Source organism: Macaca thibetana, chromosome 2 (assembly GCF_024542745.1).
Source record: "Macaca thibetana thibetana isolate TM-01 chromosome 2, ASM2454274v1, whole genome shotgun sequence".
Taxonomy (NCBI): domain Eukaryota; kingdom Metazoa; phylum Chordata; class Mammalia; order Primates; family Cercopithecidae; genus Macaca; species Macaca thibetana.
Window position 1 is genome coordinate 159756073 of NC_065579.1, and position 16042 is coordinate 159772114.

Genomic DNA, 16042 nt, shown 5'->3' on the forward strand with positions numbered 1-16042 from the left:
AAGTTTATAGTATAATTCAGTTGGAGGCATAGCCAATTCCTTCTTTCCTTTTCTTCTTTCCTTCTTTCCTTCCTTCTTTCCTTCTTTCCTTCCTTCCTTCCTTCCTTTCTTTTCTTTCTTTTCTTTCTTTTCTTTCTTTTCTTTCTTCCTTTCTCTGAGTCTCCGACTGTCACCTGTGTTGGAGTGCAGTGGTGCCATCTCGGCTCACTGCAAGCTCCGCCTCCTGGGTTCAAGTGATTCTCTTGCCTCTGCCTCCCAAGTAGCCGGGATTACAGGCACCCACCGCCACGCCTAGCTAATTTTTTTGTATTTTTAGTAGCGTGGGGTTTCACTAAGTTGATCAGGCTGGTCTCAAATTCCTGACCTCGTGATCTGCCCGCCTGGGCCTCCCAAGTGCTTGGATTACAGGCTTGAGCCACCGCGCCCAGCTGCCAATTTCTTTAAAACAAAGTGATGGTGAGATTTTGCTATGTTGTCATGTTATAGAAATATGAATCCAAGGCTATGGATTCACTAGATCTCCAGTAGCAAAAGGTACATAAGTATGGGCGATATCCTTTGATTTTCCTTTTGGTTTTGGAGGACACGTTACTGTCAATTTTGAAGAAACTAAAGGACTTAAAATGTGTGGCCTATGTACTAGGCATTTCCGACTTCTTGCTGAGTGCCTCCTGTGACTTGTCCTACCTCTTCCTCCAAAACAAAAATCTAATTATTCTTAGCAAACATATCCTATAGACCTTTTTCCCACCAAATTTCCCGAAGAATTGTTTTTGTTATAATTATTTAGTGCTTTATTACAGTGGGCAATTAAAGCATTTTAAATGCATCCATCATCAATCTATATGTTTATCTTATGAGGCATTAACACCACTTTACTTTTATACAGCACTTTGCAGTTTACAGCTTGGAACATGTATACCCAACAAATAGCACATTGCCTTTTCATCAGAATAGGGATATCTAATTTAACAATAGTCGCCACATACAGTGAAGCAGTGGGAAGACTGGCCTTCAAACCAGTAATCTTCATTGTCTAGGGAAGTGCCCAAGCCTGGCTTTCCTCTTTGCCTTTATGCAATTGGACCATTGAGTTCACCAGATTGCACCCCAAACTCCATTATTTTGCTTTAAACAAAGACTGAGAGTTAGTGTAGACTAGTTTGTAACTTTGCCACAACAGGATTTGTGTCAGAACCTCTAAAAGGAGCTCCTGAAAATTACCTGAAATTTAGAGTGAACTTTTAGCTAGAGAGACAGAGAGAGAGAGAGAGAGAGAGAGAGAGAGAGAGAGAAAGCTACAATAAAAACCCAAGAAGGAAAGAAAGAAAGAAAGAAAGAAAGAAAGAAAGAAAGAAAGAAAGAAAGAAAGAAAGAAAGAAAGAAAGAAAGAAAGAAAGAAAGAAAGAAAGAGAGAGAGAGAGAGAGAGAGAGAGAGAGAGAGAGGGAGGGAGGGAGGGAGGGAGGGAGGGAGGGAGGGAGGGAGGGAGGGAAGGAAGGAAGGAAGGAAGGAAGGAAGGAAGGAAGGAAGGAAGGAAGGAAGGAAGGAAGGAAGGAAGGAAGGAAGGAAGACGAAAACCCCGGAACCATCTTTTTTCAAATATTGCCTTGAAAAAAAAACCATAAAAAGTTTATGTTAAGATTCTGGGTCTTTGGATTACTCATGATGAGTGCTTTTCCTGGGCAGCATCTCCCATTTTCACCCTTCCTCTGGTCACATTGAATGTTCAATTTCCTTTTCTCACTCTTGACAGTTACCAGTGTTGGTATGTCTTCATTATTATTTATTACTTTAAATTTAAAGCAGAGTAGTTTTTTCTCACTTTTTGAAAATTAAATAAGTTTTATTGTGTCTGTATCAAAAGTCACTATATAGGTCTGTTCCCAATCTTGTTTTTTAAACAAATGAATATTGCTATATTTTAAAAATATGAATGTCTTTTTATTTTATTTTACTTTTTTGAGACAGAGTCTTGCTCTGTCACTCAGGCTGGAGTACAGTGGCACAATCTTGGCTCACTGCAACCTCCATCTCCTGGGTTCAAGCGATTCTCCTGCCTCAACCTCCTGAGCTGGGATTACAGGTGTATGCCACCACGCCTGGCTAATTTTTTATATTTTTAGTAGAGACAGGGTTTCACATGTTGGCCAAGCTGGTTTCGAACTCCTGACCTCAAGTGATCTGCCCGCCTCAGCTTCCCAAAGTGCTGGGACTACAGGCATGAGCCACTGTGCCTGGCCAAAAATATGAATATATTTGGCTATTTGCACCCTTTCTCTTAATCCCAAGGATCTTCAACTTTTATTCTTCTCTTTAAAATATTGAGTCCTGGAAATATAAGGGAACATGACAGTTCTAAAAGATTAGTATTTTAAAAATTATAGTTTGCTATTCTCAGGTTTGTTCAAAATTGACTTTCTGACATACTATATTGTTTTCACAAATGTAAGCTTTACCTAGGTAGTAAGACATATTCACAGATAGTTATTATCAAAAATATAGAGAAAAAATTCACATATATATGTCCCATTCCCTTCCCACTCCTTCCTGAGTTGTTGACATGAGAAAATATTTCCAACAGTGGGGTATCATTTGCTTGGTGAATTTTAACGTTTGCATGAGATGAGATGGTGTTCATGTTTGCGAAAAATACTGAAGACTTCTGACCTCTTTCTTTTTAGCTGCACATGGCTCAATCTAATAAATTTTCAATATAGATTCCAATATGGTTATAATCCCAATCATACCACATTTAAAAGCTCTATTGCTGACTGTGTTTCTCTGCTAGCATGACGCCACAAAGAAAATGAAACCAACCCAAACAAAACCCTCCTTATAACAGAAAGTAAAATGAAGCTTGTAACAACTGTTTTGAAAAATGATTTGGACAGTGAGGAACAACCAATTTTTCAAACACTGTTGTAGCCATTTCAAGCTGTAGTGTGGAAAGTGTATGCAAGAAATCAATAAAGGGAAAAGATCTCTATCTGACACAGATGAAACCTAAAAATACCGTTAAGACCAATTCTCTCTCCATGCATCTGTTACCGCATTCCACTAAAAGGTGTTGGAAAGAAAATCAGCCAAATTCTACTAGAACGAAGTGTCCAGACAAGTGAGTCTGTAAATAATTAAAAAAAAAAAAAAAAAAAAAAAACTACAGTAGAAAAAGGGGAATGGGGGAAAAAAGATTAAGCACTTAACATGTTGAGTATATACCCAAAGCAGAAAACTCAGTGAGGGAAAAACTTGTCCTTCAAAAGAAGATACTTTCTATCCTCCACCAGCAACACAGAATTGATAGTCTGATAATAGAAACCTTTTAGGTAGGGGTAATGGGAAGAACACTGTCTTCCCAAAGGCTTCAGTAGATATTCAATTGCCCAGGGCAATCTGATCAGCACGTCCTCGTTTCTAGAATTGAGTAAACCAAATCAGGATGAACCGCACATGGTTTAATAGTTAACTTTTAGAACAAGGGGCAGGGAGATGCTTTTATGCCATAGGCCCAGTGTTCATTCCAATCTCATTACTAAAGTCTGTTCTGAGAGCATTTACAGCTTTCCGGAGAGTCTGAGTTTGGCTGAATCCTGAAGGTGGAAATGTAGCTTAATGACCTCCTTATCCTGGAGTCTCCCTTAATACAGGTGAATTTTTGTGATAAATCATTCTCTAGAATCCAAAGTGTTGTATTAATATCATCATTATTACTATTATTATTATTAGCCCTTTCTTATGTTGTTAGTTATCTCTCCATTTTCCTATTCTAGGAATAGGTGAAAGTTTTGTGAATATGCAGTTGCTTTCTTTGAGTTTCTTTGAAACAGTTTATGTCTTCTTTCAAGTTGGAAATGTGAGATATTTTGAATTATAGTTGGATGTGCAAGTCCAGTCCTGTTTTTAGAGATCAGGAACAGAAAAGGTTCTACAAACAATCCTTATTTGACTAAGAGACAGAACAAAGGAAGGGAGAGAATTGTATCTTTGGGTGATTCAATCTTAGGTGCTCAATATTGATTGACTAGTGGTCTTTTTATCCTGGCCTCTGTTTTCTCAGATTCCTAAAAAGACTCTTCCCTTATGTGTAAGAGAAAATCCCTCTTAGCATCTTCTCAGTCTCTTCCAAAGGAGAGTAACCATGGACGAGGATTTAGCATACCTAACGAATGGGCAGTGGGCTATGAATAAGTATTAAGGGAAAATAACAACAAGAAAATTGAGGGCAGATTCACGGTAAGCATTGTTTGTGGAACTGTTGGAAGGATCTGGTGTGTAGTTGATGTTGTTGTTCTAAACTGAGCAGCAACAGTAACAACAAACAACAAAATCATACTTCCCACTCTCTTCTTCCTTTCCATTCAAAAACAACCATCACTACCACAATAGCCCAGTAGACAAAATAAAAGCATGTCTATATTTTTGGTATATTACTGTATATCTTAATTGTAGTTTCTCTGCCACACATTAACAGAGTTATGTATCCCTCATGTTTTTCAAAGATCACCTTTGCGCATGTCTGCATAGCTGTTCTAATAGTGTTACTATTGTCTCTTCTTCATTATCTCCTTTATTTGAGTTCTTTTTTTCATGTATGCAAAGAGACTCTTTTTCTAGGCTCTTTGCACACATTCACCATTGCACTAGGACAGATGGGTGTTTTTCTATATAAAGCCTTTTAAAGTGAGAAAACAACAAGAATAGATTTTGAACAATATTTTACCAGTATTATTGAAAAATGAGCTACTGTATATTCTATATACACACACAGCAGCTGCATAAAATGCAAATTCTATTCATGTCTGATCTCTTCTGCATTTATATGGTGACTATTGCTGTAGCACCTAAGCACTTTATGTTATTTCCTCTTATTATTATTTACCACCTGATCATTCCAGAGTGCTTTTTACAATCAGAGAATTTCATTAACAGCCCATTCCCTCGCTCTTTGTTTTTCAGCAACCTTGCATGTAAAAGTATCAAGCGTCTTGGTAGCTATATCAGATAAATTACAGTAAAAAGATAGAGTGCTTCTGACAGGAGGGTGGGGAAAAAAACACCCTAAAGCATCTCCTAAAATTTGGTTTGTGTTTTATGGTATCCAAATAATGTTATACAAGTCTGTAATTTAAGTGAAAACCAAACCACTAGATAAGCGCTTTTATTTATCATGGTTTCCACCATTGCAGTAATCGAAAGTGTGAGGTGAGGAAGAGGAATTCTGTCTGCACTTCATAGATAGAGAGGACTGGGCAATTGCACTTTCTTCTCACTGTGGAAAGCTTGTGATTCTTATTGACTCTTGAGCTGCCTTTAGCCCAGAGGTATAGAAGTCAATCTGTTTTAAAATCCAAAAAGCTACTGTTATATTTTTTAAGCTAAGAGGATAGAAACATGTTTATTAAAAGGTTCTTTGTGATTATAGATGAAAGTGCGTGGTTGGTACCTTAACAGTTTGATTGAATAAAAATCAAGTTCACACTGGGGTTTCCTTCTCAGCTCTACTCCTTGCTTTCTCTTTGACTCCAAGCTAATTGCATAACCTCTGGTTGACTTGTGCCTCGTCTACACATTCAAAGTGAAATTCAGAAATGAGGTTATTATCTAACTACTGTAGGCTGTAACATTATTTCTCTAAAATATCTCTGTGAGAGAATTTGAAATTTCTGATTTAAGTAGACAGTAATAAAAACTGACAATTGTGTGGACCATCTCCTTTTATCCTTAGACAAAAACCCCATGGAGGTGGATACATCAGAGTCAGCTGGAGGTGGTCAGAATCATTTGCAATGTTTGTTAAGACACAGATTACTGCCCCTTCACCAAGTTTCTGATTCAGAATCTAGAGTAGGAACTGATAATTTCACTTCTGATATGTTTCTAGATGATGCTGATGGGGACCAAATTTTTTGGATCACTGCCCTAAGGATGGCTTAAGTACGTAGAGAAAAAGAAATCAAGGCTCAAGTCATGGCAGTAAATTTGTGTCTATACTCTGCCACTTTACTTTTGGCCTCAAGTCATTGCGGTAAAGTGGCAGAGTGTAGACACAAATTTAGGCCTTCTGACTCCAAATTTTACTGTCTTCCTACTACAGACATTTTCTTTCCACTTCTACTAGAGACATTTTCACTTTACTTTAATGTTTTGAATGACTGTCAGTCGTCTTGAGATCCTAAGTGAAAAAGCATTGTAAAGAGTGGTAATTGGATGTTTTCTCCTTACATCCAGTAGCTACCCTATTGCATTTGTGAAAGGAGAGGAGGAAGCCACTCCAAATTTTAGTGATTAGCTTTGGTATGAACAGCTTTTAAGGCCAGCTTTATACTTCCCTTTTGGGGATGAGAGTAATAAATGTAAGTCTTCTTTGTATTCATTCATCATAACCTGTACATGCGTATGAACAGGTTTCTGTTTGATGGACTTATGACCATATTCTGCTGTGACAATGCTTTGTAAAAAAGTTTTCACATGTATATTACTTCTCCAATAGTCATAATTTAAAAAAAAAAGTGTCAAGGTGAACATGATGGGGCAAGGGAAAAACCACTGCAGAGAGACTGAGGACACTTGAGTCGTGCTGCTTCACATATTTGCACAGATCTGCTGGCCTCCATGGGAGACACAAAACAATTCTTCTTTACCCAAGCTATATGTTACAGTCACCCAGAAAAGCTTTGAAGCAAACACCCACATCAGGGCCCAGGTACAAGAAACTTTGATTTAACTGTTTTGGGGTAGGGTCTGAGTCTCAGTAGGATTTAAAAGCTTGTCAGGTGATTCTAATGTGCAATCGGGGTTAAAAAACCACTGGCCTAGTGTTTAAGGGCCTGGGTTTTGAAATCAGACAGATCTGAGTTCATATCTTGGCTCTTTCGCTTAGTTACTATGCAACCTTGGACAAGTTATTTAATCTCTGTCAGCTTTAGTTTTCTCATATGTGAAATGAAAATAATAGCACTTGTCTTGTAGGAGATCTGTGAAAATTAAATTAAATGATACATTTAAATGTTTAACATAGTACTTGACTTGTGGTATGGATCTACTACACATTAGCTGCTCTTGCTATTATAATGCACCTCAGTTTCCTTATCTGTAAAGCAAAGGAGGGGCACTTTAATTTATGAAATGGAGGACAAATATCTTGGGATTTCATATAGATACATGTCTGTCACCGTATCCACAGTATCCTACCCAGCTTCATTTTTGCCTTTCTTACTTGCTACACATATTTTTGTTAGGTACAGTCTTTGACAGGCTCAACCTTTATTATATTTTACCAATAAATACTTATCTGCCCTCCCCTTTCCCACCAAGATGAAAAACTTGAAACATACAACAAATCCCCTTCTTATATGGGGTAATGCAGGTATGATGGGTGGTTGACCTATAGATTTAAGAAATAAAAAGCAGAGCTTTGTGAACATGTCTGAAAGCTAACATGCCCCTATTCTTGATTGCTATTTTTTCTGCCATCACTCACTCTAAGAGTTCAGTTGCTGGTAGCTTTCATCCTTGAAAAGGAAAATTGTTCATACTCTACTTCTTAAAGATTGTTGCAATTTGTTAATTCCCTTCATTTTCCCATTTTCCCTGATTTCCTTCTGTATGTCTTTTTTTTTTTTTTTTTTTTTTTTTTTTTTTTTTTGGTGAGACAGAGTCTTGCTCTGTTACCCAGGCTGGAGTGCAGTGGCGCAATCTCGGCTCACTGCAGCCTCCACTTCCCAGATTCAAGCAACTCTCTGCCTCAGCCTCTGGAGTAGCTGGGATTACAGGTGCCCACCACCACATCTGGCTAATTTTTTTTTTTTTTTTTTTTTTTTTTTTTTTTGTATTTTCAGTAGAGACGGGGTTTTAGCATCTTGGCCAGGCTGGTCTTGAACTCCTGACCTCATGATCCAGCTGCCTCAGCCTCCCGAAATGCTGGGATTACAGGCGTGAGCCACCACACCCAATCTCTTCTGTATGTCTTAAGCCTTAGTACACAATGAGTAGGTAACAAATTTTTAAAGCAATAATGATTTCATAAGCCCATCTGCTTATCTCCACCAGTGTTTAATAGGTTATGTTTTTCATGTCTTTTTATATCTCTGATTTTAAAAATTAGACTTTTTAAAAGTCTCCTTGTATCTCTCTTAACATAGAAATTATGTTTTTGGGTGGACAGAAAGAAATTATTTGACTGTCCAATAAAAGTACAGATGGTTCCATTTTTCTTGACTCATCTCGCAGCACACATTAGTCAGGTCACATGCCTATTTGGGAATTTTTGTAGTACTAGGTCACTTGCCCAGCTTTGGGGCACATAAAAGAATATTTTCCTGGCTTTTAAGTTTGTGGATCTTACACTGTGCCTGGCATGGAGATAGGAAGGACATTTTTTTCCATTAAGCTTTTTCACTGTGTTTTGACAGGAAAAGTTGAAACAGAGTCCCTACTGAGATTTTAACATGTTCCATGGTGGTAACCATAGGAAATAGGGAAACAGGAAATTTTTGGACAGAAGGAAGCCAAGGAGTCCATCTCAGCCTGTCCTCACCTCAAAGATACCAGTTGGATTCTATAATATTATTTTTATCTGCATGTTTATCTAAAGTTTTGTATTTCTATAGTTTTCTTCCTGATAGTAGGGAAACATTGCTGCCAATTATCATGAAAAAGATTACACTCTAAACAGTACTCAGTTCCTTCTTCTGGACAAATCAATGAATGTATTCATTCAGATGTTAATAAAGCAGAATTGTGGGAGACTTCATTTGGAAAAATGCATTTTGTGTTTAAAGAGATTCTCAAAAGATATCATGATAAAATCCATGTAAACTCCAGTGATAGAGAAAAGTACTTGTTTCACACAAAAATATATAAACACAGAATAATGACATTTTTGTTCATTAAATTCAACATGCTTAAAGTTGCCCATATGCACACACATACATGTGTATCTTCCATTTACTCTACTTTTCCTCTACCACCCACTGTCCCAACCTTTGGGAACCAAAATACTGAAATATAAATCAACTCTCATTTCTGAAAGGTCTATAATGCCATTTAAGTGAAAGTCCTTCACCAACATATATTGGTATTTTTCCGTAAAAACTTAATTATGGATATTTTGATGCATGTGTGTGTTTGTGTACATTTTTCCTACCCACAGGAAACATTTTTCAAACAATCTGGTCAGATGGAGCTCTATTGAAAATTTACCATTCATTAGCATCATACCTATGCTAATAGTTTCTATTGTCTTTCATTATATAACAGTTATTATGAATGAGATCCTCGACATATCATTTTCCATTATTTTATTTAAATTGTGAAATACAGTTGACCAAATAGTAGTCATGGCTACTAGCAACTTTTTGATATACATTTGGCATGGCAACAGTTATATTTTATTTCTCTTGTCTATATTAATACCAAACCTTAAAATGGATTATGAAAATAAAAAATAAGTTGTTAAAAAAAACCTACTCTTTCCAGATCAGAAACAGTACCTCACAGGACTGGAATTAACATATATTATCATCGCCATTTTAAACATAATCACCCCAGATTACATAATCTTTTACTAACGTGTTTGTAAAATTAGTCTTTTCCATAGTCCAGCTTTGAAAGATAAACACCATGTGTACATAAGCATACGTAAAATATCTCATAGATACAGAGCCCATAAAATGGGCATATTCTTATAAATGTAGGGAAAGGTTCGCTCAAGGAGCAAGCTGATAAGCAGAGTGGTGGAATGTCAAAATGCCTAGGCTCTGTAGTTCAGCCTCTACCACTGAATGAGTTTACCCTAGTTAAAGGATTTAACTTCACTGTGTATCAGTTCCTACATCTGACTCAATGTTGACTTAAACCCCCCCACACACATTTTAATAACAAAATAATTAAGATCTAAAATTGTTTTGAAGTGTTCGATATTATATACAGATACAGCCGTCATAATGCTTAAGCTTAAAATAGGAATTGGGACCAAATTGTTAGAAAAAGTTCTCTTGTTCCAGATGTTGGAGACTGACTAGGCGATGTCACAGCCTCAAAGATTTGCACAGGTTGATCACAAAGGCAGAGCCTGAGAGGAGGAGCTGGCTTAAGCAGGGCCCAGTGATGGTGGACTATGTTTTTTAAACTAATGGAAGAAATGGGAGACACTGAAATCTGTGAGGAAGCATGTAACATGATCACATTTGTTATGTCTCTTGAATTATCTAAGGTTTGACACAAAGGGTGGATTGAAAGGGCCTGACAGTTGGAAGCTCTGGTGAGATAGAAAGGTTTTGCCATTAAGACTGTAGTTCTCAAATTGAATTGCACCTCGGGAACTGGCTCCAAATGCAGATTCTAGGGCCATATCCCTACAGGTTCTGATTCCACGGTAGTTCTTGGGTGAGCCTGTGATTCTTCATTATAGCAGCACCTCTTAAAACCACCCAGGTATGGCCCATTCTCTGCTCAGCATTAGTTCTTTCCACTTCAATAAGTTGGCACTATGGCCAGGCATGATGGCCCACATCTGTAATTCCAGCATTTTGGGAAGCCAAGGCAGGAGGATCACCTGAGCCCAGGATCGCTGATGCCCTTGAGATCAAACTGTGAATTTTTGGTCATAACTAGTCAGTGCTCTAGTATCCAGTTTATGTGGTTTCTGGTTATGAACAGTACTGAAAAGATTATTTAATGTTCTATAAAGTCCTACAGACAGAACATTTGATTTTTTCAATGGAAATTCTGTATCTTTGAAACGTTCTCTGTTTGTTCCTATTACATTTGCCTATTTTAGGAAAGAATACAAATACATCTGTTTGGTCAGAATTTTTACTTGATTGACACTATGGGATTTATCAGAATGGGGAGTCTTTTACAAATTTTGATATTCTTTTGTCCTGTTTTTTATGCATTTGCCCAGAGGTCTTCACAAAACTAAAATGAATTTTTAAAAAATGAACAGTCTGTTTAATGCACTTACCACATGTTATATGAGAAGTGTGACATTTGATCTAACCACTCTAAAACCCTTGAATCTATAAGGGTAAGCAAGAAGCATCCCCATTACTAAGAAATTTTTGTCATATGAAAGAAAATCTATCTTATTTCACATATTCAATTCCCTTGTCATTTTACTTTATAAATAAATAACAAACCAATTTGGCACATGCCCACCGATTAAAAATAAAAGTTGTCAGAGAGGAGAAAGACAAAAATATGAATTATTAATTATAATATTAAGCAGCACAAAAAGCCTAACATGAAATGATATCACTTAAAAAGATTTTATCAAAATAAAAATTGGGCAATGATATAGTCTTTATTCAATTCAATTGTTGTCATTTTAAGTCATTAAATATATTTATCATATCTAATATATTTATATCAAATTTGATGAAAATATATTTTAATCATAGCAAATAAGTTATTTATAGAATAGTAGCATAAAAGGAAAGCTCAATGTTAAAGTCTCACATTAAATTATCATATTGACCTAGTGGCTATATTCACTGTAAGATCATACTCTTGCATATTGTTATTTTTCAAATCCCCATTACTAGAAAAAAGCAAGAACACTTAATTGGCAGAAAGGGTGATGTTTTTCTTTTCATGATGATTTTAGAAGTTTACACGGTTCATACTAAATTGGGAATGAATATGAGATATTTTTCCTACATAGAGATTTGAAACAATATACATTTACTACTGGTTTATAAATAACTGAATATAGGTTTCCAGCAGAATAGAGTGATTTCGTCTCAAAAAGGGAAGATGATCAGGGCTTTGATGAAAATATTTCTACTATGTCTTCCTAAAACAGAGTTGCCCAACATTTGTGACTAACTTCTTTTCCTAAGGAGGCTAGCCTTTTGGTTATTTAAATGTTTTATTTCTGATAAAGTTTCATTTGTTTCATGAAAGGTATTAAATTCCATTTGGAAACAAAGAAAAATTCTGGAAAAAATTCCACATTTTGAATAATCTCATAGAAGTTATCCATGTAGATTCTGAGGAAAATTCTTCATTTTCTATTCCCATAAATAGCAGTTTTGGTTCTGTTTAGTCGTATTTTCATTTTACCACTATAGAGAGCTTCCTTGACTTGTGTTAAGCTTGCTTGTTCCATTTCAGTTGGGTTTGTTCATGCTGTCTTGATAGTTTATTCTATCAGGCATGATGTTACTTTACCATCTCAATCTCCTTGGCAATATTTTTGTTTTAAGTTTTTAACTTAATTTAATGCTCATGAAAGTGGAGAGGTAGGTCCATATCTAGAAAAAAGGCAAAAAGTTAGATATCTGCATTCATCTTTACAGTAAACCCGTTTTCAAAAAAATGTTTCTCTACATTAAATATATTTCAAACAACTAAGTGTTTAGAGTTCTATTTAAATAAAAACACAAACTTTCGTGTCACAGACTACCTGGGCCCTATATCTCTCAACATGGGCTCTAATTTTAATTCATCTTGTCCATAGGTTTCTAACTTTGGCTCTTAAAATATATTCTCTTGTAACTATTGCAATAATCACCAACCATTTGGTAAGTTTATCTATAGTGGTATACCCAGCGATAGTGTCCCCTCAGTGCAGGTGATACAATAAAGAAATCAAACTCAGTAAAGATTTTCATTTTATTTCTCATTCTTTTCTTACCTGTAGCTCCCATTTGATCAGGGAACATAACTCCTTTCAGTATTGCTGTCTTATCCAAATTTTCATCCAGAAGTGACTTTCTTGGCCTCTGTAGTCTTCAGAGGCTGTTCATAAAGCTTGGGCTTCCCTTGTAAATCATGTAAGTTTCATGGCCCTCCAGTGTTTTTTGTTTGTTTGTTTCTTTGGGGCTCACTGATTCCCACCATGTACATCCATTTCACAGCTGCTGTCATCAGCTGTTCTCCCTCTGTGTGATTTATTTTTAATAACATCCTTTTACACCCAATTTTGATAACCATTAGTCCCAGTAAATTCTCTTATGTTTAGTCCTTCCTTGAATTTTGCTTTTTAAACCACTGAGTAAGAACAAGAAAATAGCATAAACAGTGACAGAAAACCAAATGCAGAACTACCAAAATGAACGCCTGCAATCCTATCTGATGAATGAAGCAGAAATGAAGAGATTGCTCAGAGAACATTCTGGAATAAAAGAAAAAGAAACCTCAATAGAACATCATTCCAGAAGGGAAGAAAATATAGTCAGTAAGTTATGAATAAAATCAAGTCATATTTTAAAAAAAGACAGCAACTGGACTTTAGATATTTTTTAATTACAGTTAATATTTACTGAGAGCTTTTTATGTGCCGGGCAACATGCTAAGCAACATTCATTCATCATTTCATTTATTCATTGATTTCTTGCTAGAAATTCATGACAATGGAACCTCTACTGTTTCCTTCATTTTACAGAAGTGAAAACTGAAGTTTAGTTTAACTAAATTGTCCAAGGTCACACAGCCAGGAATGTGGAGTCAGAATGGAAACTCAGGTGCATCCTTTACCTTTATACTGTGATAACTTTCAAATGAGAGCCTTTGAAAATAAACGAATACATAAATAATTCTGGTTTGACTACTGTATATAAAGATCATGAAAGGCCTCCTTCAATCAAGTCTTGACTTATGCTTAAGTATTATAAATGCTTGAAACGTTACCATCATAGAGTGTAGTTCAGGTTTTGGAAAATGGATCTTTCCTCAGGTTTGCTAGTTTTATTCTCTGTGGTGGTGAAAATCCTTTTTGGCTCACTCTGTTCCTAACTATAGGTAATGTTGATTAATATTAGGGAAAAAATCTTCTGAAGTCTTTTAATATAATGTATTTTGAGTGAAAAATAAATGAGTATGTATCTGTAAGTTATACAATTATTATAAGCAAGATGTGCTGCTTAAATAATTGAAGAGGTTTCCATTCACTTATTTCTTGGTTATCACTGGTTATATTTTAAACTAATATATCAAATTCTGATAATCTAGAACTTTGAGGGTGATAAAGTTCATATACTGGATAAGTTTAAGGCAACGTGACTTCTTTTGATGTATGATGGTTTCATAATAAATAAGCTATTCCTCAGTATAAAAATACTGTTCTTAAGCCTGGAGGAATAGTGGCCCATATATAAAATCTAGTTTGGGCCCAATACATCTGCTGTATACAGTGGTCTAAGCCAGCAAGTTGATAAATTCAGAAACTGAGCAGCCTGGAGCCATATGAGACTCATACTGCCTTAAGTTACAAGATACATATATATTATTTGATCCAGACATTTTTCATATTTCTTTTAAACAAGCAGAATCCTCTTTTCAAACTAAATCTTATTAGAAACTTAACATATGGAATAATGAGTAATTTTTAATTGAGATAAACTTATTTTTAAATTCATATTATCATATTGAATATTATAAAGTCATCCAGTAAGAATATAATGGCAAATATACAAAGGAATAAAAACTCAGCATTGCATTATCGTATTGGCTCAAAAATCAATGTATTCTTGTATGGGGAATGTAGCAGATACTCACATAACATGGTGTTATAATGCTGATGGGAAGAAAAAAAAAAGAACTATTCCCAGTGAGCCACTGTGTGTGTGGAGCTTACACTTTCTCCCCATATCTGCATAGGTTTTCTCTGGGTACTGGGTTTTCTCCCACATCCCGAAGATGTGCATGTTAGGCTCATTGGTGTGTCTGAGTGAATGTGGCTGTGTGTGAGTGCCCCCTAAGATGGAATGGCGTCCTGTCTAGGCTTGGTTCCCACCTTACTCCCTGAGCTGCTGAGATAGGCTCCATCCACTCATGACCCTGAACTGGAATTATTGAGTAAATAATTATCTTACTTGCTTTTATTACTCTTCCTTAAATGTATGTACAGCTCACATTTATTTCTTGCTTTTATTAATCTTTCTTAAATGTATATACAGCTCACATTTATTTCAGTGTTTAATATCAAAAGTGTTTTGGTCTTTATTTAGAAGCTTGATGATGTTTCTGTGACCAGAAATATGCCATAAGAACTTAACTCTTATTTATATCAATTAGTCTATGTTAAAATTGCTTTCATTACATGTTGTTTCACTTAAAATCATAGTTTCCAAGAATCCATGGATGGCATTAAGTGAAGACTTTCTGTGCTATACTATATGGTATCAAAAAAATCATGAGACTGATAAGTAGTTGCATATTGTAACAGGTTTTTTTAAACAGCTTGTATTCCAATCTGAGAGCCTTAATTGGAGGCTTGCATGAAAGCTGCTTATTCTTATTCTACATAATTAACTTGTAATAACACATCAGTCTCCAGTGTTTTTTTAATTTATATAATACATTTAAATTTCTATGTAATTTTCATCACAATTGGAAATTTATATATATATATATATATGTATTTACCACAGGTTTTTATATATGTATTTATTTCTTTTTATTTATTTATTTATTTATTTATTTATTTATATCTATTTGATAATCTTTTCGTAATCATCTCTTTGTAAGACTGGAGACCATGAAGCATAGTTTGAAACCCACAAATTTGGTTCAAACAATTTTTAGGAAATAACTTTCTTTTCTTTCTCTGATCCTCTATTAGGTAAGACACAATTTAACTTTTTGGGGATACCGTATCTTGTGGGTTTTGGTATATGTGAATCATTTGTTCTACTAAAGCTAAAGCTCCTGAAGGACAAGGACTTTGTTTTTATTTTTGTTTTGATTTGTTTTCTCCAGGAGCCTAAAATTCCATACGTACATAGGCAGTCCAGGCCATCTAGTTATTATATGTATACATCAGAAAATTTGAAAGAGGGATCCAAGTCTCAGTCTTAGTCCTTTCTTCTATCCTTCCATGCGTCTATTGCTACCTCTACATGATGCCATTGATAGCAAAAGCAATCCAATATACATCAAAATGTCTTGTTTATCCTTCCTATATACAATTTTTATAAAGCAACCTAGTTAATTCTCTTGGCTTCTAGTTTCTGAAACTCCCAAGATGAAGGAGGGAGAGAGGGCATAGAGGTCGAAAAGAGGTAGAAAAGTGTAATTAAATGCTAGTGTAGACAG

At 35.6% G+C, this 16042-nt stretch overlaps 1 protein-coding gene across 30 annotated transcripts in view; it reads left to right on the plus strand.

Annotated features, from left to right (window-relative positions):
* The window catches only part of ZBTB20 (zinc finger and BTB domain containing 20), an 811121-nt gene that overhangs the window by 394915 nt on the left and 400164 nt on the right, over positions 1-16042 (plus strand). For 3 of the 30 annotated variants that reach the window (XM_050781955.1, XM_050781954.1, XM_050781945.1), the window contains exon 1: positions 1530-3648. The exons of the other annotated variants lie outside the window; for them this stretch is intronic. The gene's annotated coding sequence lies outside the window, so the exon portion shown is untranslated. Of the gene's footprint in view, positions 1-1529; positions 3649-16042 lie in introns of those variants that run through there. 30 annotated transcript variants of the gene reach the window in all.